The sequence below is a fragment of the Canis aureus genome, chromosome 21 (genome assembly GCF_053574225.1).
Source record: "Canis aureus isolate CA01 chromosome 21, VMU_Caureus_v.1.0, whole genome shotgun sequence".
NCBI lineage: Eukaryota > Metazoa > Chordata > Mammalia > Carnivora > Canidae > Canis > Canis aureus.
This window is the reverse complement of record NC_135631.1, coordinates 11,762,845-11,786,793: the sequence shown is the minus strand read 5'-3', so window position 1 is coordinate 11,786,793 and position 23,949 is coordinate 11,762,845. Positions and strand designations below refer to the sequence as shown.

Below are 23,949 nucleotides of genomic sequence, written 5' to 3'. Positions count from 1 at the left end.
AGAAAAAAATAATAAAATAAATGAAAAAAGAAAAGGTTAAAAGAACTTTCGAACTGGGACACTTTTTTTTTTCTTTTTTTTTTTCTTTTGGTTGGTTGGAATTAAAAGTTCTAGAATTTTAAGAAGTCATTCCGTGGGGGGGCGGGGGGGCTCCCCGGCTCTCCTGGCCCCGAGGCTGCCCGCGCTGAACAGGATGGTCCCGGGGAATGAAGGCGTTGATAATTTTAACCCTTTCGGGACACCCCGCCCAGCGCAGCGGGCCCCCGCCGGGTCCCTTTTAACCCTTTGAATGCCCAGCAGTTTGCAGACACGAACTAAAGTTGTAAAGCGGGAGACCCGCTGTGAGCCCAGGGTATGGAAGGGACTGGGGGGAGGGGGGGGGTTCGCTCGAAATGTTAACCGTTTCGGTGGGGCTGCGGTTTCCAGTGGGAAAGCTCATTCGCACGTGAGCTTCACATCGAAATTCGTTGGAGGCTTTGAGATTCTGAGAATCGGGCCCGGCTGGTCCCCCCCGGCCGACTTGGGAAAGACGTTTGTTGAAGCCGCGCGCGGTGGCTCGGTTCCTCAGTTTCTCCATCTGTGAATGGGACTCAGTGTCACGGAGACACCAGGTAGCCAGGGAAAGGTGGGGCGGAACGTTCACAGACACAAAAGTGTTGGGGAGGCGGAGACGCTGCCTTCGGCGCCCACGAAGCCGGAGGGGTGGCGATGGGGGCAGAGGACACCGCGGGATGGCGTAACCAGGACAACCATTCCCAAAATAACCCCGTGCTCCTGGCATTGTCTGCAAGGCTGGTTGGTGGCGGAACGGCAAGGTCTCCTGCCCCGGGAGGCTGTGCGACGCCGGCTGGAACTCGGGAGCCTAACCGCACCCCCCACCCCGCGCGCCCACAGTCGGAGGTGCTTGGAGGGGTTCGGTCCCACGAAGGCGCGGAGGTGGGGCGCTGCCCAGTGAGGGCGCCCCCTCCCCGCCCCCTCAAAAAATCCATCGCAGCCCTTGCAAGAGCTGGCACAGGCGGCCTCCGCTGGGTACCACCCCAGGGAGGCCTCCCCCCGGGGGAATGAGGTTCCCACTCAAGCTCGCTGCTGGCTGGGAGCCTGGCCCTAAGATGGGCGTCCACGGTCAGGTCCCGGAGTCTGGATGTTGGGGATGGGGGTGGGGTGTGCAAAAAACTTTAGGCACCACATCATCCTTCCCCCCCCTTAACTTTGACATCAAAAACACAGCTTCTTGGGATCCAATGGCTGTTTCTAGCTGTGTGATCTTGAGTAAGTGACTTCCCTCTCTGAGCCTCAGGTCCCTCCTCTGCAAAGGGAGGCACCGGAATTGCCCTTGCTGCCTGCGGGCTCTGTGTGAGGGGCCATGAGAGTGTATTTAAGGGGCCCATCCAACACCAAGCTGCTCATAGTAGATGCTCAAGTAACAGTAGCGAATGCCACCATCATATGACATTCAATACAAATATAAAAGTTCCCGGAGTGTATATCTGTTCCACACCAGGCAGGGTATTGGGTACAGGGGAGTACCAAGATAGCGAAGCGGGTCCTTCAAGGAGGTCTCCATCTGGCCAGGAGATGGAGGTCTCACAGCTAACTGGAAACAGTTCCGTGGTGAACGCACACCCAGCTTCCCTAAGCATTATCCTGGAGGCCAAGTGCTTAGGCAGGGGAAGAGCACTGAGGAAGGAGCCGTTCATTCCCCTCGAGGAGCAGGGTCCGCCAGAGAAGTGATGTCAGAGGCATGCCTTTCGAGGGACCTGGAATTCCCAGCAGCAGTAGGGTGGCATTTCCAGAAGGTGAATAGCACAAGCAGAGACCCAGAGGCGGTGAAGTGCCCACGGTGTCTGACATGTGGTCCTCTGTGACCAGAGTAGAGAGTGGGTGGTGGGCAGAGGAACTGCAGATGAGGCCAGAAAGCCAAAAAAAAAAAAAAAAAAAGGTCTGTAAGAGAATGAGCTGGTAAGTGAGGCAAGGAGGGAATTTTATCTTGTGGTGCCAGTTTTCTATTTAAATCTGTCCAGCCATTTGGCCCAATCTGGCTTCCCTTTGCCAGGAATACTTGGTCCCAAGGCTGCATCTGTGAAGTGGAACCTAGAGCGTTGCAGGCTGGGGAGCTGATGCTTCAAGTGTCACACTCGGAGAGCGTAGCCCCCTGCCCAGACCATGTAACCTGGAGCTCGGACTCTTCCTATGTGGGCTCTAGTTTCTTTCTGCAGGACATGAAGCGTTTGGACCAGGGGTCCCACAAAAAGTTCTGCCCGCAAGAAGTTGCCCCATAGAGACATAATCAAGACCAATGCACAGGAAGGAATCTGAAACAAAGCTGAGATAGTTGCTGGAACCATCTCCCAAGGGAACCCATGGCAACTCAAGGGTTGGCACAGGTGCTCTGGATGACTGTGAGCAGAAAGTGGCTCTGGGGTCTGAAGGTAATTGCCACAGACAAGTGGTGTTCACACGTGGTGTGAACAAGGCAGATCTTGTGAAGCTGGGCCTCAGCTTCCCTCTGTGGCTGAGTTGGGCCTGAAACAAAGAAACAGGGGTAGGGTGGGAGCTTCACTTGAATTCCCTGAAACCAGCAGAGGAGGGAGAGAAAGAGATTGAAGTGAAGGGAACACTGCACACACTTTTGGGACATTTCCATTTGACCCAACAATCCAAGGCAGATCTGATCATCACTATTTTTACAGACAGGAAAACCATGCTCAGAGAGGTTAAGAAAATTGCCCAAGGCCACACAGCTAGTTCGAGGTAGGATAAGATTCAAACCTGGGTCTGCTTGACTCCGTTGCTCAATGCCTTCCACTCTTGGACACTTCTCATTCATTGTCCTTTCCCATAATGCAGCTTTTCAACCTAATGGTTGGTAAAAATAGTTCCCAAATTTCTCTCTTGGGTCTATCGCACAAAAAGAAGTGACCAGAACTTTGTGATGTGAAGGCAGGTAGGTACCCCATGACCTCCCCTCGCAAAATATGTACTAACAAGCTGAGACTGAGATCCTCTAAGTGAACCAAGTTCAGCTCTTGGGAAAGAAAAGCTAATCTGAGACTTTCCTTACCCACTGCTAATAATGATACTGCAAAATATACATCCAGTGATACTAGCTAGCTAAATGCCCCCTGGATCATTAGCGATTCACTTCCACATTTGCTATAAAACAAGGATGTTGTTCATGGCATATACTCATAATCCCTTCTAAGCCCTCAAGGGAGAAATTTCATTCAGATTTAGTGCCTGGAAAAATCAAAACCTGAAAATCAACTGCATTTCACCCGTGGAACTGGCAAGCATGTCCTTTGCTAATAAGAAGAGCTCCATAACTGATCAGGTTTCCCTTTTTGCACTGGCTGCCAGGAAGCTCAGAGCCAAACTCCACCCCTCTTCCCAACAACTTTGGCTGTTGCTTCCTCCTCATTCACTCTTTCCCACTTCTAATCCAACTGACTCAGCTTTATTTCGTCTGTCCTCTATTAAAGATGCGCCCCCCTCCATTTTAATTGCAAGAAATCAACATTTAAAATAAATCTGCATCTGGAAGAGTTTCTCAAGGGACCAGCATTCCACGGGCCTCGTGTTAAGCCAGGCACGGTCCTCTTCTGGTCTGGTCTTGTCCACTTGCCCAACAGCTGAGGGATCCCTCTCTTGGAAGGAAGGAGGGACTGGCTTAAGACCAAGGGATTCCTCGCCCAGCTGCTGATGGTGGCTAAGACCTAATGCCCTGGGTCAGATGAGCATTGCTATTTTTTGCTCAACTGACAAACAGCTTGCCTCTCTCCTGCCAGCTCCCCAGGAAGCCCAAACCGCTATCCCCTACCTATTCCCTCCCCGAAAGTAGCCCCCATTATTTCCTCCTGTCACGACATGGCAGGAAACAGACCCCTCTTTTCTGCAGAAGCCAGCACCACTCACAACTGCTTAGGAAGCGTCCAGGTGATTGGGGTGGAGGTGGGGCTTCGTGGGGTGGCGGCAAAGGAGCCACTTCACCCCCTCAGGACTGGGAAGGCCACGCGGAGCAGAGGGGTCTGGACAGATGAAGGGACCAGGCCCACCAAGAGCTGAGAAGAGTTGCCCATGCAGGGGTCCGAAGCAGGACCTTGCCGAGGTGGCAGCAGGTCAGTGTGCCCAGAGTGTGGCCTGGGTGGGGGTGGGGGGCACATAGGGAGGGAGATGAGTGGGGAAGGGCAGGGATGTGGACCATGCTTTCCCACAGTGTGGATTGATTTGAGGCACAGAAACCACTGGCAACCTTCAAGCCAGGGAGACGTGGGAACGGGTTTGTGTTTCACACAATCACCTAGGCTGCCATGTGACGACTGACATCTACGGAGTGCCAGGTGACAAGGTTGGCATCTCGTTTAATCCACCCCTCCTTAGAGAGGAGGCTGATGTGGACGCGTCTCTCTTTTTCTGGTTGCCCATCTGACGTCCCTTCCAGGGACTGGGGAACTACCCACCTTCCGGGGCTCGGTGGGGAGGCAGGGTGTGCCCTCCGCTGTGCCCACTGGAGAAGCTCAAAACACCCAAACTCCCTTTCCCGGTGCTGTGGGTGAAATGTCTGTGCCCCCCTCCTTGGTTCATATGTTGAAACCTAATCCCCAATGTGCTGGTATCAGGAAGTGGGGCCTCTGGGAGGTGGTTAGGTCCTGAGGGTGGGGCTCCCCACCCCCCCGAATGGGACCAGCGCCCATCCAAAGGAGGCTCCAGAGAGATCCCCCGCCCCGTGCACCATGTGAGGGGATGGACGGAAGATGGTCATCTTTGAACCAGGAAGTGGGTTCTCACCAGATGCCACCCAATCCTGGACTTCTGCCTCCAGAGCTGTGAGAGATAATTTTCTTTTTTTCTTTTTTCTTTTTTTTTTTTTTTTTTTGAGAGATAATTTTCTGATGTTTGTAACCCACAGCGCCTTGGGAGACCGGTAAAAGCAGAAAAAGCAGAGAAGGGGGAGACTTTGAACTGAGGGCTAGCTGTGGAGCCTTGTTCCCAAATTCGAGAATCTGGGCAAATCCCTGCATCTCAGGGGACTTCTTCTGTACCCTCTATCTATCCCTAAGTCTCTGTCTCCTCATCCCTAAATTGGGTTGGGAATGTTGCATTCAATCATCAACTGATAAAAGATGTTCCCGGTATTGCTCTTTTCTTCTAGTGCACTAGGGAACGGGAAGGAAGGAGAGGTGGAGACTGAGGTCTTGAGAGGCTGTTCTCCAGTCCCTGCCAACTCTAGGATAAGACTCCTGAATGCCACACATTCCTAAACCTGCAGGACCCCATGGAGATGGGGGAGCAGATTCAAGACTGCTGGGTGCAACCACAGCCAGACAGATTTCAGCCGAGGCCAATGCAGGAGGGGAGAACTGCCAAAGAAATGGAACCACTCTCGCAGCCAAAGGGTGCAAATAGTGAGTTTCCCGCTACTGGAAGTATGTAAGTCAGGGCTGGGGCTCTTGTGGAGAGAATTTATGCCCAGGTCAGGTCTCAGGTTTAATGAGTTCCAAAGTGCCCACCATAGGGGAATATGGGAATTATTCTCCATTCTAGGCAAGTGCAGGCACGTTGCTTGGTCGTAGGTACTGTCGTGAAGACAGCTCCAGGCCAGGAGTCAAGAGATGTGGGTTCTGGTCCTCCTCCTGCTATCTGGCTGCTGGGGGACTAGAGCTGGGTCCTACATCTGCTCCGAGCCTCAGTGGAGCAGTCTGTGAAATGAAAGACCAGCTTTCACATGCCGGTCCATGGAGACACCTCTGCCAGAGAAGAACTTCTCCCTGATTGTGGAGGAGACGAAAACCATAAGGTAATGTAGATAATTTCTTTTTTTTATTTTTATTTATTATTTATGATAGTCACACAGAGAGAGAGAGAGAGAGAGAGAGAGGCGGAGACACAGGCAGAGGGAGAAGCAGGCTCCATGCACCGGGAGCCCGACGTGGTATTCGATCCCGGGTCTCCAGGATCGCACCCTGGGCCAAAGGCAGGCACCACACTGCTGCGCCACCCAGGGATCCCTGTAGATCATTTCTTAAAGCAAATCTATTCAACTACAAGGATCTTATATTTGCGATTATGCATTCCCTATTATTTTGGTGTTAATGTTTTTCCCTTTATGAACTGATCGTAATCTCACATGCAAATGATGGAGGTAGCTTCGTGGGGTTTTTTTTCCCCCAGTGACCTTACTTGGCAAAATAAAAAGTGATCAAACATATAGCAATTAGTTTCCTCAATTTTTTGGAATGTCTACTAATACATGAAATTAAGAAATGCGAGAATCAGTAGAGTAGATAACTGCAAATAACCTTCAACATAGTTTTTCCTCTTTCCCTCTCTTTTTTCATGGACTCACTCATCCACCCATCCGTTCCTAAAACATTAAGACCTACTGCACACCGGATAGTACCCAAGAGAGCCACTTGTCACATGAAGCTCACAGGGACCCAGGCAAGACGAACATAAAGACACACAAACAAATGGATATTTAGGTTGGTTCATATTCTTCTCTTGTAAACATGCTGCAGTAAATGTCCTTACATGTCTATTTTGTGTGCATCTCTCATTATTCCCTTGGAATGAGTTCCAGAAGTGGAGTTTTAGGGTCAAAGCGTATGCCCAGCTGTACATTCTGAAGCAATTTTGCCAAACTACCCTCCGAAGATTGAACCAGTGTCAGTTCTCCTTGACTCAGGATGAGGGGGCTGGTTTTTCTACACCCTGAAATGTCACCAATATGCTTAATCTTCAAGAGTTTGATGCGCAAGTGATATGCTCCATTGTTGTTTTAAGGGACATGATTTCGTTAGCAAAATGAGCATATTTTTACATGTTTACAAATCTCTTGGACTTTTGTGAATTGCTTGATCATATCCTTTGTCTATTTTAAGTTCGTAACCTTGTGTCTTTTTATTGATTTATAAATGTAGTTTGCGTATTAAGGATAGCAAAAAACTTTGTTTGAAATATATAATGCAACTTATTTTCCCAGTTCAGAAAATTTTTGTAAGCTTATTTATGATGTTCTTCACTATATGGAAATTCAAATGTTTTGTTTTTCCTTTTGTTTATGGCTTCGTGGGCATAGTTAGAAAGACCTTCTCCTGAAGGAAACTGTGAAGACATTGTCCTCAATTTTCTTCTAATTTACTTTTAATATTCTGTGTAAATATTCGACCCATCTGGAATTTATTTTGGCGCAGCTCACACTTGCCTCCAAATTCTTTTTTTTTTTTTTTTATTTTTATTTTTTTTTTTTTATTGGTGTTCAATTTACTAACATACAGAATAACACCCAGTGCCCGCCACCCATTCACTCCCACCCCCCGCCCTCCTCCCCTTCTACCACCCCTAGTTCGTTTCCCAGAGTTAGCCGTCTTTACGTTCTGTCTCCCTTTCTGATATTTCCCACACATTTCTTCCCCCTTTCCTTATATTCCCTTTCACTATTATTTATATTCCCCAAATGAATGAGAACATATAATGTTTGTCCTTCTCCGACTGACTTACTTCACTCAGCATAATACCCTCCAGTTCCATCCACGTTGAAGCAAATGGTGGGTATTTGTCATTTCTAATAGCTGAGTAATATTCCATTGTATACATAAACCACATCTTCTTTATCCATTCATCTTTCGTTGGACACCGAGGCTCCTTCCACAGTTTGGCTATCGTGGCCATTGCTGCTAGAAACATCGGGGTGCAGGTGTCCCGGCGTTTCATTGCATTTGTATCTTTGGGGTAAATCCCCAACAGTGCAATTGCTGGGTCGTAGGGCAGGTCTATTTTTAACTGTTTGAGGAACCTCCACACAGTTTTCCAGAGTGGCTGCACCAGTTCACAGTCCCACCAACAGTGTAAGAGGGTTCCCTTTTCTCCGCATCCTCTCCAACATTTGTTGTTTCCTGCCTTGTTAATTTTCCCCATTCTCACTGGTGTGAGGTGATATCTCATTGTAGTTTTCATTTGTATTTCCCTGATGGCAAGCGATGCAGAGCATTTTCTCATATGCATGTTGGCCATGTCTATGTCTTCCTCTGTGAGATTTCTCTTCATGTCTTTTGCCCATTTCATGATTGGATTGTTTGTTTCTTTGGTGTTGAGTTTAATAAGTTCTTTATAGATCTTGGAAACTAGCCCTTTATCTGATATGTCATTTGCAAATATCTTCTCCCATTCTGTAGGTTGTCTTTGAGTTTTGTTGACTGTATCCTTTGCTGTGCAAAAGCTTCTTATCTTGATGAAGTCCCAATAGTTCATTTTTGCTTTTGTTTCTTTTGCCTTCGTGGATGTATCTTGCAGGAAGTTACTATGGCCGAGTTTAAAAAGGGTGTTGCCTGTGTTCTTCTCTAGGATTTTGATGGAATCTTGTCTCACATTTAGATCTTTCATCCATTTTGAGTTTATCTTTGTGTATGGTGAAAGAGAGTGGTCTAGTTTCATTCTTCTGCATGTGGATGTCCAATTTTCCCAGCACCATTTATTGAAGAGACTGTCTTTCTTCCAATGGATAGTCTTTCCTCCTTTATCGAATATTAGTTGCCCATAAAGTTCAGGGTCCACTTCTGGATTCTCTATTCTGTTCCACTGATCTATGTGTCTGTTTTTGTGCCAGTACCACACTGTCTTGATGACCACAGCTTTGTAGTACAACCTGAAATCTGGCATTGTGATGCCCCCAGATATGGTTTTCTTTTTTAAAATTCCCCTGGCTATTCGGGGTCTTTTCTGATTCCACACAAATCTTAAAATAATTTGTTCTAACTCTCTGAAGAAAGTCCATGGTATTTTGATAGGGATTGCATTAAACGTGTATATTGCCCTGGGTAACATTGACATTTTCACAATATTAATTCTGCCAATCCATGAGCATGGAATATTTTTCCATCTCTTTGTGTCTTCCTCAATTTCTTTTAGAAGTGTTCTATAGTTTTGAGGGTATAGATCCTTTACATCTTTGGTGAGGTTTATTCCTAGGTATCTTATGCTTTTGGGTGCAATTGTAAATGGGATTGACTCCTTAATTTCTCTTTCTTCAGTCTCATTGTTAGTGTATAGAAATGCCACTGACTTCTGGGCATTGATTTTGTATCCTGCCACGCTACCGAATTGCTGTATGAGTTCTAGCAATCTTGGGGTGGAGACTTTTGGGTTTTCTATGTAGAGTATCATGTCATCGGCGAAGAGGGAGAGTTTGACTTCTTCTTTGCCAATTTGAATGCCTTTAATGTCTTTTTGTTGTCTGATTGCCGATTGCCTCCAAATTCTTAAATTTTGTGCTTATATTGCTAGCTGTTGATGGATCAATTTTAGACATTATCTGTTGGTTTTTCTGACATGGTAGATGCGAGTCTTTAGTTCATTCACTACTTTAAATTCATTTTCTTTTCCCTGATGCCCGCCACCTACCACTGCCACAGGCTCAATTTGGTCAAATCTCAGTGTTGGGTTGTGTTCCTACTCTGTGTTTTCACTGTAATGACCACATGAGTATTGTGAGCTGCTGAGTCAAAGACACACTATAATTAAATTTCCTTTATTTTACAGCTTTTTGTTTTTCCTAGAGTTCATAACAGATCATAATAGGCTCATCTTTTTTTATTTGTTTTTTTTAACAGCCTAGATTTTATACACCCTCCAACACTGTAGAGAATGCCTTTCACTATAATTTTCAACATCCTCAAACTTGTTAGATTATAGAGCAGAGAGCTTTGTTTTTTCCTAGAGACATTTTTTTCTTCTAATGGGGATCAGCAAACCTTCAGAAAAGAGTCAGATAGTGAATCCTCTAGGCTTCGTGGGATACCTGTGGCCTCTGTCACATATTTTTCCCCTTCCCCTTCCCCTTCCCCTCCTCCTCCTCCTCCTCCTCCTCCTCCTCCTCCTCCTCCTCCTCCTTCTCCTCCTCCTCCTGCTTCTAAGTACTCTCCACACCCAGCATGGAGCCCAACGCAGGGCTTAACTCAGGACCCTGAGATCAAGACCTGAGCTGAGGGGATCCCTGGGTGGCTCAGTGGTTTAGCGCCTGCCTTTGGCCCAGGGCGTGATCCTGGAGTCCCTGCATGGAGCCGGCTTCTCCCTCTGCCTATGTCTCTGCCTCTCTCTTGTGTGTGTGTCTCTCATGAATAAATAAATAAAATCTTAAAAAAAAAAAAAAAAAAAGACCTGAGCTGAGATCAAGAGTCAGATGCTTAATTGAGCTACCCATGCGCCCCTCTGTCACATATTCTTGTTATTTTGGTTTCTGGTTTCTGTGTTTTTTTGTTTTTTGTTTTGTTTTGTTTTACAACCCTTTGTCCAGCATATTTAGAGATTAATGCATGCCATTGCTTGAACCAGCAGTCTGTTAATTTTTAGTATTGGGTAACATTTCATTCCATCAATATACCACAATTCCTGCCTTTTTACTGTACTTTCTGGGAGATGTCCAGGACCTTATCTTTCAACATTTAAGCTTTTTTTTAAAATGTTTTAGTTCTCATATTTTTAAATTTTTATTAAGAAACAGAGGAGTAAGAAACCTGTTCTTACAGCTTCCTTTATTTTTAATGGAGGCAACATTTTCTCTTCTCTAGGAATATTGCTCCATCCCACCGTTCTGATTTACCTGCTTCTTTCCTTCCTTAACCTGATTTCTCCTCTGTTTATTGTGTTCTCTTTCATGTTGGGCTTTTCTTCAGATGTCCAGGGATACTTGGCTGCCTTTTTCTTTTTGAGAGTGGGGCCTAGGTGGGTGGATTTGTAGACAGGGCTTACTGGAAGGCTACAGTGAGTTGATCCCATGTGGACCATGTGGTATACATCTTCCCTTCTTCGACAAACGGCAATCCTCCACTCTACCAGTGTGCATGTATGTGGGGGACAGAGGTGGGAGTTGGGATAATGGGTCTAGTCCAAGGTGACTTCAAAGTGATGCCAGGTCAGATGGACCCCTAATTTTGGACTTGAGTGGGGAGGAAGCTGGAAGTCTCCAACTTCTGCTTAAGCATCTGTGTGTGTGTGTGTGTGTGTGTGTGTATTTTTTGGCTTTTGTTCTGTTTTTGAGAGGTGGGGGCAAGTAGAGGGAGGGGGAGAGAGAGAATCTTAAGCAGGCTCCATGCCCATTGCAGAGCCCAGTGCAGGGCTTGATCGCACAACCCTGAGATTATGACATGAGCCAAAATCAAGAGTCAGACACTTAACCAACTGAGCCACCCAGGCACCCATGCATCTGTTTTTAATTCAGCACTTTCCCACCCTCCTCGTGCCTCGTGAAATCAAGTTAGAAGATTCCCTGTATCCATTTCTCTAGAGAAGGTATCTCTGGTGGTCTGCAGGTACAGGAGAGGGATAGCCCCTCAATTGCCATGAGGGGGGTTGGATGGGCACTCTGGGGGTCTCAATGCTCCCTGCATAGGTTTTGAAAAAAGATTGCTGTATTTTCAGCCACAGGCTTCACCTTAACCTTCTGAGGGACCTGGTCCCTCCTATCCCTGTGCCTTTCCTATGGTTCTGGGTGAGCAAACTGGCTTTCTCCTTTCCCATGGTCCCCATGACCATTGATGGGTCACTGTTTGACCTCTACATGTGTGCCTTGATTTCTGAGGTGGACAAAGGTAGAGGGAGTCTTAGGTGAGCTTTCCCCAGGTGCAAGGGGCAAAGGCTGGCCGAGAAGTTTCCAAAAAAAAAAAAAAAAAAAAAAAAAGATGCTAATTCTCATGTCAAAAAAGGCATTGATAAAATTTAGTTTTCATTCCTAATAGAAATTCCTACTAAAATAAGAATAGAAGAACATTTCCAAAATGTAAGAGATTATCAAAAACCTATAGGAAACATCATAAAAACAAGTGAAAAGCTGATGTCAGTAACAAACAAAGATGCCTGTTGTCTCTATTCCTTTTTTTTTTAAGATTTTTTTAACTTTTTTTTTTTTAAGATTTTATTTATTTATTCATGAGAGACAGAGAGAGAGAGAGGCAGAGACACAGGCAGAGGGAGAAGCAGGCTCCATGCAGGGAGCCTGACATGGGACTTGATCCTAGGTCGCCAGGATCACACCCCGGGCTGCAGGCGACGCTAAACCGCTGCGCCACCGGGGATGCCCCTGTTGTTTCTATTCCTAATCAATATTGCTTTGGAGCTTCTAACGAATGTAATAAGAAAAGAAAATTAACTAAGATGCATACATATTTTAAAAGGGGGGGGGCAAAATAATTATTTGCGTGAGATTCTTGTTCTATAAAAAAATCATGAGAATCAAGTCAGAACTATCATAAACTATGGGTGAATTTAGTAGGATGGCTAGTCAGAATATAAATTTACGAAAATCAATGGCTTTCCAGTAGACCAGCAAGGACAGTTTAGAAATAAATGTAATTTAGGATCTTTAGAAAGATCCTACTCACAATAGCCACAATACCTTGAAATAAACCTAACAAGAAATATGTTAGGTCCACAAGAAGCAAACTATAAAAGTTCACTGACGATCGTAAAAAAAAAGACTTGAGTCGGACGGAGAAATATACCACGTCCCTGAAGGAAAACTCAGTATTGTAGAAATGTCCATTCTGCTCCAATTATCCTATAAATGTAATGGCATTCCATCAAACTCTCAATGGCTTTCTCCCTCAAACCCATGACCCCAATCTAACCATGAGAAAAACATCAGGTAAACTACAAGAGAGGGGCAGTCTGTAAATACCCAACCAATACTCCTCAAAATTGAGGTCATCAAAAAGAAGGAAAGTCTGAGAAACTGGCAGAGCCAGGAGGAACCCAAGGAGATATGATAACTACAGTAAGGTTATATCCTGGTTGGGATCCCACAGCAAAACATCTGCAGGTGAAAAACCAAGGGAATCTGAATAAATGATGGATTTCAGTTAATAATAATGTATCAATATTCATTCATTAGCTATAACCAATATATCATACTAATGTACACATTGATCACAGGGGAAGCTAGGTGAAGAGTATATGGGAACTCCGTAATATCTTTGCAATGTTTCTGCAAATCTGAATTTTTTTTTAATAAAACCCATTTGAAAAATCTCAATGGGATATTTTTGAGGGAGGCAGACTGAAGGGGAAACTTTCAGCTTTATTCTAAATATTACCTAGAATAATAATTGGATGCTGACAGGACAAGATTTCCCTTCCAAGAGTCATGGGTGCCTACCAAGTTAAGGAAGTTAAGATGAAGTGAAGAGAATTCCATCTCCTCTCTTGAAGATTAGCTTCAAGCAACAACAAGAAAAAAAGAAACAGAACCCCAAACCCCTGCCTTGGGCAGAAGGAGGAGGCATCAGAAATCTCAGATCACAATGTAAGCAGATGGAAGGCAGCTGGAGGAAGGGATGCCTTATTGAGAAGCAAGAGTCAAATGATCTTTTCAATTTTGCAATATACCAGGAACATCTTCACAAATCCATAACCTTTCCCCTGTAATAGGGTTTATAATAGCTGCATTGTATTCAACATGTCTGGAGACATTCAGGTGTTGTCAAATTTTTGGACATTGTTGTAATAATGACAGTGACATCCTTGTGCACACATCTTTGTGTCATGACATTCTTGTGCGCACATCTTTGCCTGTTGGGTTCTAGGGATTTTCTAAGAATGAAATTACTGGGTAGTATGTCCGTTATTAAGGTTTTTCTTTAATTTTCCTTCCAATATTTTGTATTGATTTATAATTATTCCAGCAAAGTATGCAGATACCCATTGCCCACCCCTGTTGTCATCAGCTTTCCTCATTAGCATCCTATTTTTTTAACTTGTCACTGAAGTATAACATCCATAAAGAAAATTGCACAAATCAGGTTTAATGCTCACAAATTGTATGTTCCCATATAACCGACACCCAAGTCAAGAAATGGAGCATTTCCAGCTCCAGAAGATGCCACCCAGACAAAAGCCCCAAGAGGCAACCACTATTTCGATTCTGTTACTCCGAGTTAGTTTTGCTAATTCTTGAACTGCATGAAAATGGAATCATACAATATATGGATTTTAACATCTACTTGTTTTGATCATCATTGTATCTGTGAGATTCACCCCCATTGTAGAGAATAGCAGAATTTTGCTACTTTCATTGCTGTGTAGTATCCCATTGTGTGACTACCAGGGATCCATTCTACTGGTGGTGAGCATTTAGGCTTTGTCCAATTATTGGCTATTTTGAACAGAGCTACTATAAACAATTTTTGTATGCTTTTTGACGGACATGTGCATAGTACTATCTCTTAGGTACTTACCTTGATTCAGATTGCTCGGTGATAAGATAGGTATGTGTTTCACTTTATAGAAAATTATCAAAAAGTTCCCTAATGTAATCATATTAATTTACACTCCCCACAACATTAGGTGAGTGAATTCCAAGTGGCCCACATAATTGATAACAGTATTGTTGATTTTTATCCTCACTCATTCTGGACAGTATGTAGTGATGTCTCATTGTAGTTTCAATTGACCTTTTCTTGATGAAGAATGATGTTGAGAACCTTCTCCTGTGTTCTTTGGTCATTTGGACATCCTCTCTTATGGAGTGATTAAGTTTTTTGCCCAATGTTTAGTTGAGTTGTTTGACTTTGTTTTACTGATTTTTCACATATATGTATTGTGAATATCTTCTCCCAGTGTGGGGCTTGCTTTTTCACCCTCCTGATGTCTTTTAATGAACAGAAGGTCTTAATTTTAATGAAGCTTATTTTATGGCTCATGGTTTTGATGTCCTGTTTGAGAATTTTTTGCCTATCTCAAAGTTATAAACACATCCTTCTGTGTTTTCAACTAAAAGCTTTGGACTCTTGTCTCCCACATTTAGATCTATAATCCATTTCAAATTAATTTTGTGCATGTTGTGAAGTAGGGATCAAGCTTCCTTATTATCTATATGGATAGCCAATTGATGGAAGAACAACAGAGCATTTTATTTAAAAAGCATCCTTTATCCCTTGAGTTGCAGTGGCCTATTGTCAAAAATCAGTTGACCATTAAAAAAAAAAATCAGTGACCATAGAAGTGTGGGTCTGTTGCTGGACTCTATTCCACTTCATTCTTCCATTTGTTTATCCTTGCACCAAAACCATATAGTCTTCTTAACCATTGTAGCTTTATAGTTAAAGTATTAATATCTGAGAGTATCAGTCCTCTAGCTTTATTTTCCTTCAAGGCCATTTTGGCTATTTTGGTTGCTCTATATTTCTGTGTATATTTTAGAGTCATCTTATCAACTTCCTTCTGGGATTTGATTGAGGTGGTACTAAGTCCATAAATCAGGTAGGAGAGATCATTGATATCTGGGGAGAAACAGTATTGAGTCTTCCAGTCAATAAATATGAAATGCCTTTCCATTTCTTTTAGTCTTATTTGACTTCTCTCAACAATATTTTATAGTATTCTGTGTATCCTGCAATTTTTCATTGCTTTCCTTCTGAGGCATTTGATTTTTACAAATCCACGTCTAAATAAATAAATAAATAAATAAATAAATAAATAAATAAATAATAAAATAATTAAAATCTACGTCTAAATAAGATTTTAAAGTTCTATTTCCAATTTGCCTTAATATTACGTACAATTGATTTATGAAGTCACTTTGTTTAAGCAACCTTTCCAAGTTTATTATATTCTAATAGTTTGTTCATAAATCTTTTTGAATTTTTGGCATATACCATCTTATGTCATACATGAATAAATGTTAGTTTTACCTTTCCTTTTCAATCTTATACCTTTCCTTTTTCTTGCTTTATTCCACTGGCTAGAATCTTCAGTATAACGATGAATAGAAGCAGGAATAGTAGCCTTCCTCATCTCGTTTCTAATTGCAGCAGGCAGCGTTCACTATTTCACTATTAAATGTTGTTAGCTAACTTTTTGTAGGTACCATTTATTCGATTAAGGAAATTCCTTTCTATTCTGTTTTCTGGTAGTTTATTATGAACAGATATTGAATTTTGTCAAAGAATAAATCTATATCTATTGAGGTAATTTATAATTTTTCTTCATTTTGTAATGTGGTGGTGAATTGCACTGAAAGAATGTTACAGTACCTTGCATTCTTGGACTAACCCACTTCATCATAATTTATTTCCCTGTTTCATATGTCACTAGATTTGATTTACTAATATTTTGCTTGAGATTTTTACATTTACATCTATGAGAGATATTGACCTATAATTTTCCTTTCCTTTCTTATAACGTATAATAATAAAAATGTCAGATTTTGTTATCAGAGTATGTTAGTTTTGTAAAACAAGTTTGGAAATGTTTTCTCTGTCTCTGTTTTCTGAAAGTATTTGTATGTGATTGGCATCGTTTCTTCCTTAAATATTGGGAGGAATTTATCAGTAAAGATATCCAGCCCTGGAGGTTTCTTTGAGGGAGAGTTTTAAGTTAAAGACTCAGTTTTTTTTTGTTGTTTTTTTTTAAAAATTTTATTTATTTATGATAGTCACAGAGAGAGACAGAGAGAGAGAGGCAGAGACATAGGCAGAGAGAGAAGCAGGCTCCATGCAGGGAGCCCGACGTGGGATTCGATCCCGGGTCTCCAGGATCGCGCCCTGGGCCAAAGGCAGGCGCTAAACCGCTGTGCCACCCAGGGATCCCCAAAGACTCAGTTTTTTTAAATGAATATTAGACTGCAGTATTTCTACTTTTTCTTGTATGGTAAGTTATGTTTTCAGGAATTTGCTCGTTTAATCTAAGTTGTCAAATTTATTGGCATAAATAAATAAATAGTACTTAAGATCACCATATCTTTTAATGTTTGTAGGATCTGTAGTAATGATCTCTTTTCTCAGTGATATAATTTGTAATTTCTCTCTTCTCTCTCTCTTTCTTTTCTTGATCTTTCTAGGGGCTTATAGATTTTACTTACTTATTTAAAAGTCTACCTTTGGGATCCCTGGGTGGCTCAGCAGTTTAGTGCCTGCCTTTGGCCCAGGGTGCGATCCTGGAGTCTCAGGATCGAGTCCTGCGTCAGGCTCCCGGCATGGAGCCTGCTTCTCCCTCCTCCTGTGTCTCTGCTTCTCTCTCTCTCTCTCTATGTCTATCATGAATAAATAAATAAATCTTTTTTAAAAAAATAAAAATAAAAGTCTACCTTTTATCTATATTGATTTTATTGTCTATTTTTTCTATCAATTTGATCTCTGCTTTCATCTTTATCTGTTCTTTCCTTCTACTTTCTTTAGATGAAATTTGGTATTGTTTTTCTAGCTTACCAAGATGGAAGTTTAGAAAAGTTTATTTTCCTTGTGTCTTTTTCTCTAATAATTGCAATAAAGGTATACATCTCTCTGTAATCACTACTTTAAAAAAAAGATTTTATTTATTTATTCATGAGAGACACACAGAGAGAGAGAGGCAGAGACACAGGCAGAGGGAAAAGCAGGCAGCATGAAGGGAGCCCAACATGGGACTTGATCCCGGGTCTCCAGGATCACACCCTGGGCCAAAGGCAGCGCTAAAATGCTGACCCACCCAAGCTGCCCTGTAATCACTATTTTTAGATACATCTCAGAAGCTTTTCACAGACCTTAGTTCAAAATATTTTCTGTTATTGTGAATACTTCTTTGACCTATGGACTATTTAGCCATGTGTTGCTTAATTTCTAAACATTTGTAGATTTTCTAGCTATCTTTTTGTATAGATTTTTAATTGAATTTCACTCCAGTAGAGAGCATATTCTGTGTAATTCGAAACACAGAATATGTCCTTTGAAAATTTCTGTTATTTGCTTTATGGTCCATCATATAGTCTATTTTGGTAAATGTTCCATAAGTATTTAAAAAGACTGTTCATTCTGAAGTTACTGACCTTTTACATTTTATATATGCATTTTATATTTTATAAGCCAAGAGTTTTCACTCTGTCTTATATATATTTATATATTTTTTATATATGCATTAATTACGTCAAGCTGGTTAATCATTTTGTTTAACTATTCTGTATTTTTCTACTTGATTGCTTACTTACTCATTTTATCATTTACTGATAAATGTATTAAAATCTGTAACTCTGATTTTGAATTTTTCCATTCTTTTTAAAAAATTTGTTATTTTTGCTTTAAATATTTGAGGCTTTTAAACTAGGAGCATACACATTTTGTAAGTTTCTTCCTTTTTGCATTTAATAATACTTGTTGCCTTTAAATCTACTTTGATAGTAATATAATCACCAGATGTTTGCTAATAGTTTCAGGCAATATCTCTTTTCATTTTTTACTCAGCCTTTGTCCTCATGTATCATGTGTGTATCTAATAAACAACTGATCGTTGGGTCTTGTTTTTGTAGTCCAAATTGACAATTTAAAATTTTAGTTGCACTAGTTTTCCATTTATTTTATTTTATTTTATTTTATTTTATTTTATTTTATTTTATTTTTTTTAGTTTTCCATTTATAATTAATCTACTTACTAATATGGTTGGATTTAGCACTCCCATCGTGTGGTTTGATTTTTATTTATTTTATTTTTTAAAAACTTTTATTTGAATCATCTATTCTTTGTTCCTGAATTCCTCCATTCCTACCGTTCTTGGTTTATCAACTACTTTTATATTTTTCATTTCCATTAGCATATGATATATATATTTTTTTCTTCTGGTGGATCTAAATTGCATCTTTGCATTATTGTAGCCTACCTTAAGATTATACTTTTACTTCTTGAACAAAGCAAGAACTTTACCTCCTCTTGTCTTCTGTGCTTTTATCATTGTCATTCATTTGTGCTCATACATTTACTCTAAGCTCAGGATACATTATTGTTATTGCTCAATTAAGTAATCAATATTGCTTTATGTTCATCTACCTATTGATCTTGTTTTGGTACCATTCATTCCTTCCTGCAGTTCTGTCCTTCCCTCCGGGATTAATTTTGTTCACTCTGAAGGACTTCCTTTTGATATTTTTTGGTACTGGTTTGCTGGTCATGGTTCTGTGTTTTTGTTTGTACAAAAGTATGTTGGGGCAGCCCGGGTGGGCAGCGGTTTAGCGTCGCCTTTAGCTCAGGGCCTGATCTTGGAGACCTGGGATTGAGTCCCACGTTGGGCTCCCTGCATGGAGACTGCTTCTCCCTCTGCCTGTGTCTCTGCCTCTCTCTCTCTCTCTCTCTCTGTGTGTGTCTCTCATGAATGAATAAATAAAATCTTTTTAAAAAGTATGTTTACTTCACCTCTAATTTTATTTTTTTTTATTAGTTAATTTATTTATTTATGATAGTCACATACAGAGAGAGAGAGAGAGAGAGAGACAGAGACATAGGCAGAGGGAGAAGCAGGCTCCATGCACCGGGAGCCCGACGTGGGATTCGATCCCGGGTCTCCAGGATCGCACCCTGGGCCAAAGGCAGGCGCCAAACCACTGTGCCACCCAGGGATCCCACCTCTAATTTTAAAGGAGTTTTTGGTAGGTATAGAATTCTAAATTGGCAACCTTTTCTTTCAGCACCTTAAATGTTATTCTACTGTCCTCTGGCTTCCATAGTTTCTAGTAAAAGTCAGTGGTCAGTTTTTCTGTTACTTATTTTAAGGTAATGGTTCCTTTCACCTCTGACTGCTTTTACAGTTTGTCTTTACTTTTTAGCAGTTTATTATAAGCCTACATGTGATTTACTTTATATTTATCCTGATTCAATCTTGCTGTGCTTTATATAACTGAATATAACTGAATCTGTGGTGTTTGGAAAATTCTCAGGCATTATTTCTCAGATACTGATTGTGCCTTATTACTCTCTCTTCTTTCTGGCACTCCAATGACATGTGTGAGAACTTTTGAATGTGTCTTACATATTTATCTTCCTTTATTCTCTGCTCTGTTCTTCCTACCCCTGTATTTTTTTCTTCACATACTTCAATTTGGATATTTACTATTGAGTTCATTTGAATTCACTGATCTGATCACCTATTGTGTCCAATCTACTATTAAATCCATCCAACAAGTTCTTAAATTCTGATTTTTTTTTCAATTCCAGAGTGGTCATTAGATTTTTTTAAAAAAATATTCTAACACTCTTTTGGAATTCTCTACCATTTTATCCAATTAGTGCATCTTTTTCTCCATTTATTTTCATGTATTAATTATAGTTATTTTTATGTTCTGGCTGCTAACTCCACCATCTGGACCATCAGTGGGTTTCTTATTTTTTGGTGACTTTTTCCTACCTCCATGTCTACCACTTTTTAAATTGTCACTGCCAGACATTGTAAGTAAAGGGGCCATGGAGACTATATAAATTATGTCTTTCAGTAGCAAGGATTTCTTCTTTTCTCTGTTAGGAAAATAGGGGGAGCGGATGATCACCTCAGTCTAGGAATGAGTTATGTAATGAATGGATTGCTATATTAATAGGCTGCAGCCCACTTCTGGTTCATCTCTGTTCTTTAGCTATGATCCTCCAAGATTTTTTATTAAAAGCCTGAAAGCTCTCTGTTGCCTCAGCCCCGAAAATCTGCCTTTTGGGTGTTTTGCACTTAGCTCTTTCATCTCCCACTCCATAAAGGTCCAAAAGTAGTGTGTGGTTCTTACAGGCCCCTCCTCTAGCATGATTTGGTCTATTAAGCACCTAAGCCAAGAGTTTTCACTCTATAGTTTAGCACCTTAGCTTCGTCTGCCTTCCCAGAACACAGCAAATCTCCCATGTGGGAATACTGACCTGGGATTTTGACTTCTTTCAGTTTATAAAACAGTGCACCAGACCCAGGCAACTACCAAAATGGATTATATCTCTTTCCCTCACCAGAGTCCCTCTGCTCGGGCCAAGCCAGATTCTCAGCCTGTGCTCAAAATTGATCATTTCAATCCTACACAAACTCTGACAGCTTTTCTTCTTCTTTTTCAATCTTTACGTATTTCTTCTCTTCTTTCCTTATTGTACTAGTTCAATCTATCTGTATGGTGTTCAGTAGAAGTAACAAGAGTGGGTATCTTGTCTTACTGCTGATTTTGGAGGAAAAACATGTAATCATTCATTAGTATAAAATTAGCTGAAGACTAGATAGATAGATATCCACTCCTTTGTCAGGTGGAAGAAGTTCTCATCCACTACTAATTTGTTGAAAGTTAAGAAAAATCATGAATGGATGTTGAATTCTGTCAAATTCTATTAATAGAATAAACTGGTAACAGGTGAATTATACTGATTGATCTTGAAAGATTAAAACAAATTCACATTCCTGGAGAGAACCTTTCTTGATCATGATGTGTCATCATTTTATGTGTGGCTGAATTACATCTGCTAATATTTTTTCCTTTTAATAGATTTTATTTTTGAAACTTTAAATTTACAGAAAAATTGAAAAGACAGTATAGAGTTCCCATGCCCCTCACCCCATTTTCCCAGTTAATCACATTTCCAATTACTATGATACAATACAGTTAATGAGTAAATATCGATACTTTATTCTTAATGAAGTCTGTAGTTTATGCAGAGTTTAGTTGGTCATCTTTCCCTCATTTCTTTAGGCTGGAAATTTATAGCATTGAATTTGAATTGTTCTCCTTGTCTAATATAAGCAGTTAATAGCATACATTTCTTTCTAAGCACTGTGTTAGCTGCCTTCCACACATCTGGAGTTGTAGTATTTTCACTATTGTTCAGTCCAAAATATTTTCTAATTTTTTCTATGATTTCTTCTTTAGCTAATGAGTTATTTAAGGACAGAGTGCTCAGCTTCTAATTATTTGAGGATTTTCTATGTATCTCATTGTTAATATCCAACTTAATTTTGTTATTTATGGAAAACAGCCTTTTTAAGATTTCAATTTTTTGAAAAATTTTGAGGGTTATTTAATGGACTACCACAGGGACTTTCTTGGTGAATGTTTCATATGCACCAACTGTACTCTGCAGTTGTTTGGTGTGGTCTTCTACAAATGATTAGATCAAAGTACAGTTGACCCTTGAACAATGTGGAGGTGGGTTAATTCCCAATGCAGGTGAAAATCTGCATATAACTTTTGACTCCCCAAAAATGTAACCCCTAATTGACTACTGTTGACCAGAAACCTGATAATAAAAAAATCAATTAATTCATATTTTTCGTTGTATGTATTATATACTGCATTCTCACAATAAAGTAAGCTAGGAGAAAGAAAATGTCAAGAAAATCATAAAGGTTCTTGCTCTCTAGCCAGTCTGATAAGCTCTGAAATGTTTAATTCATTTGCATTTAACATAATTCCTCATATAGTTGAATGTAGGCCTGGCAATTTTGCTGTTCGTTTTCCGTATGTCACATACATCTTTTGTTCCTTTTTTCCTCTGTGATTTTGGATAATCAAACATTTAAAAAACAATCTTTTCTCTATTGACCTTTCAGCTAAACCTCCTTGCATTATTTTTTAGTAACTGCTCTAGGGTTTTCAGTATGTATCCTTAGCTTCTCAAAGATATTTTATCACTTCACACCAGACTTTGTAACGATCTCCCATTTCTTTGTGTTATTTTTTTCCTATATATTACAACTATATACATTATAAACTCTGTAAAACAATATTATGATTTCTTACTTCAATTATATCTTTTAAATTAAATATTATATAAAGTACAATTTATATTATATATAACTATATTTTATATAATATATATAAATTATAATTTTAAATTATAGTAAATATTTAAGTTATATCTTTTTTTTAAGATTTTATTTATTTATTCATGACAGACACACAGAGTGAGAGAGAGGCAGAGACACAGGCAGAGGAAGAAGCAGGCCCCATGCAGGAAGCCTGATGTGGGACTTGATCCCAGGACTCCAGGATCACGCCCTGGGCTGAAGGCAGGAGCTAAACCGCTGAGCCACCCAGGGATCCCAGTTATATCTTTTATATCTTTTGAATTCAGAGAATAACATTTTTTTTCAATAGCTACTTCCATGTTTGACATTTCTAGAGTTCCTTCCTTCCTCTAAATCTGAGTTTCCTTCAGATATAACTTCTCTACAGCCTGAAGAACTTTCTTTATTATTTCTTTTTTTTTTTAAGATTTTATTCATTTATTTGAAGGGGGGGGAGTGTACATGCACAAGTAGGGAGGAGGGGCAGAGGGAGAAGGAGAAGCAGATTCCCTGCTGAGTGGGGACCTCGTTGTGGGGCTCATCCCAGGACCCTGAGATGATGGCATGAGCCAAAGGCAGACACTTAACCGACTGAGCCACCCAGGCACCCCCAAAATCTGGTTTCTGTTAATTATTTTCCCCTGAACTTAGGGTCGTATTTTCCTATTTCTTCATACATGTCCTGTAATTATTTTTATTTTTTTTATTTTTATTTTTTTACTGTGAATGGGATGTTGAGAGAATGCAGAATCTGTTATCTTTCTATGAAGAATGTTGATATTCATTCCAACAATCAGGTCACTCAGCTGGACTCAAACTACACACTGTCTCCTCCCCAAGGGGCAGGAGCTGAAATCTTCATTATTTCTTTTTTTTAAATTTTTATTTATTTATGATAGTCACACAGAGAGAGAGAGAGGCAGAGACACAGGCATAGGGAGAAGCAGGCTCCATGCTCCGGGAGCCCGACGTGGGATTCGATCCCGGGTCTCCAGGATCGTGCCCTGGGCCAAAGGCAGGCGCTAAACCACTGCGCCACCGAGGGATCCCATCTTCATTATTTCTTTCAGACTTTCTATTCTCACTTTTCACCAGTAACCTTGGAATCTCTGGGATCAGCCTAGGATTTTGTAGAGTTTATACCTAGTTTGTTGGTTCCCCCTTTTATGGAGTCATCCTTTCTGGGATTTACCCTCATATTCTTTTTTTAAAAAGATTTTTATTTATTTATTCATGAGACACACACACACACACACACACACACAGAAGCAGAGACACAGGCAGAGGGAGAAGCAGGGAGCCTGATGCGGGACTCAATCCTGAGACCCTGGGATCACAACCCGAGCCAAAGGTAGACACTCAACCACTGAGCCACCCAGGCATCCCTTCACCCTCATATACTATCTGCTTTTGCTGCCCCAAGT

General features: G+C 41.0%; 1 long non-coding RNA gene across 3 annotated transcripts; it reads left to right on the top strand.

Moving 5' to 3' along the window:
* The first annotated feature begins 149 nt into the window (after positions 1-149).
* On the top strand, positions 150-6,798 carry LOC144292544 (uncharacterized). Of its 3 annotated transcripts, XR_013359922.1 has the most exons (5): positions 150-352; positions 3,996-4,115; positions 4,214-5,402; positions 5,571-5,794; positions 6,375-6,798. It is a non-coding gene; the product is annotated as an uncharacterized LOC144292544 (long non-coding RNA). The 3 variants fall into 3 exon arrangements; XR_013359921.1 differs by having other exon boundaries at positions 4,214-5,794; XR_013359923.1 differs by having other exon boundaries at positions 5,150-5,794; positions 6,375-6,797.
* The last annotated feature ends 17,151 nt before the right edge of the window (positions 6,799-23,949 follow it).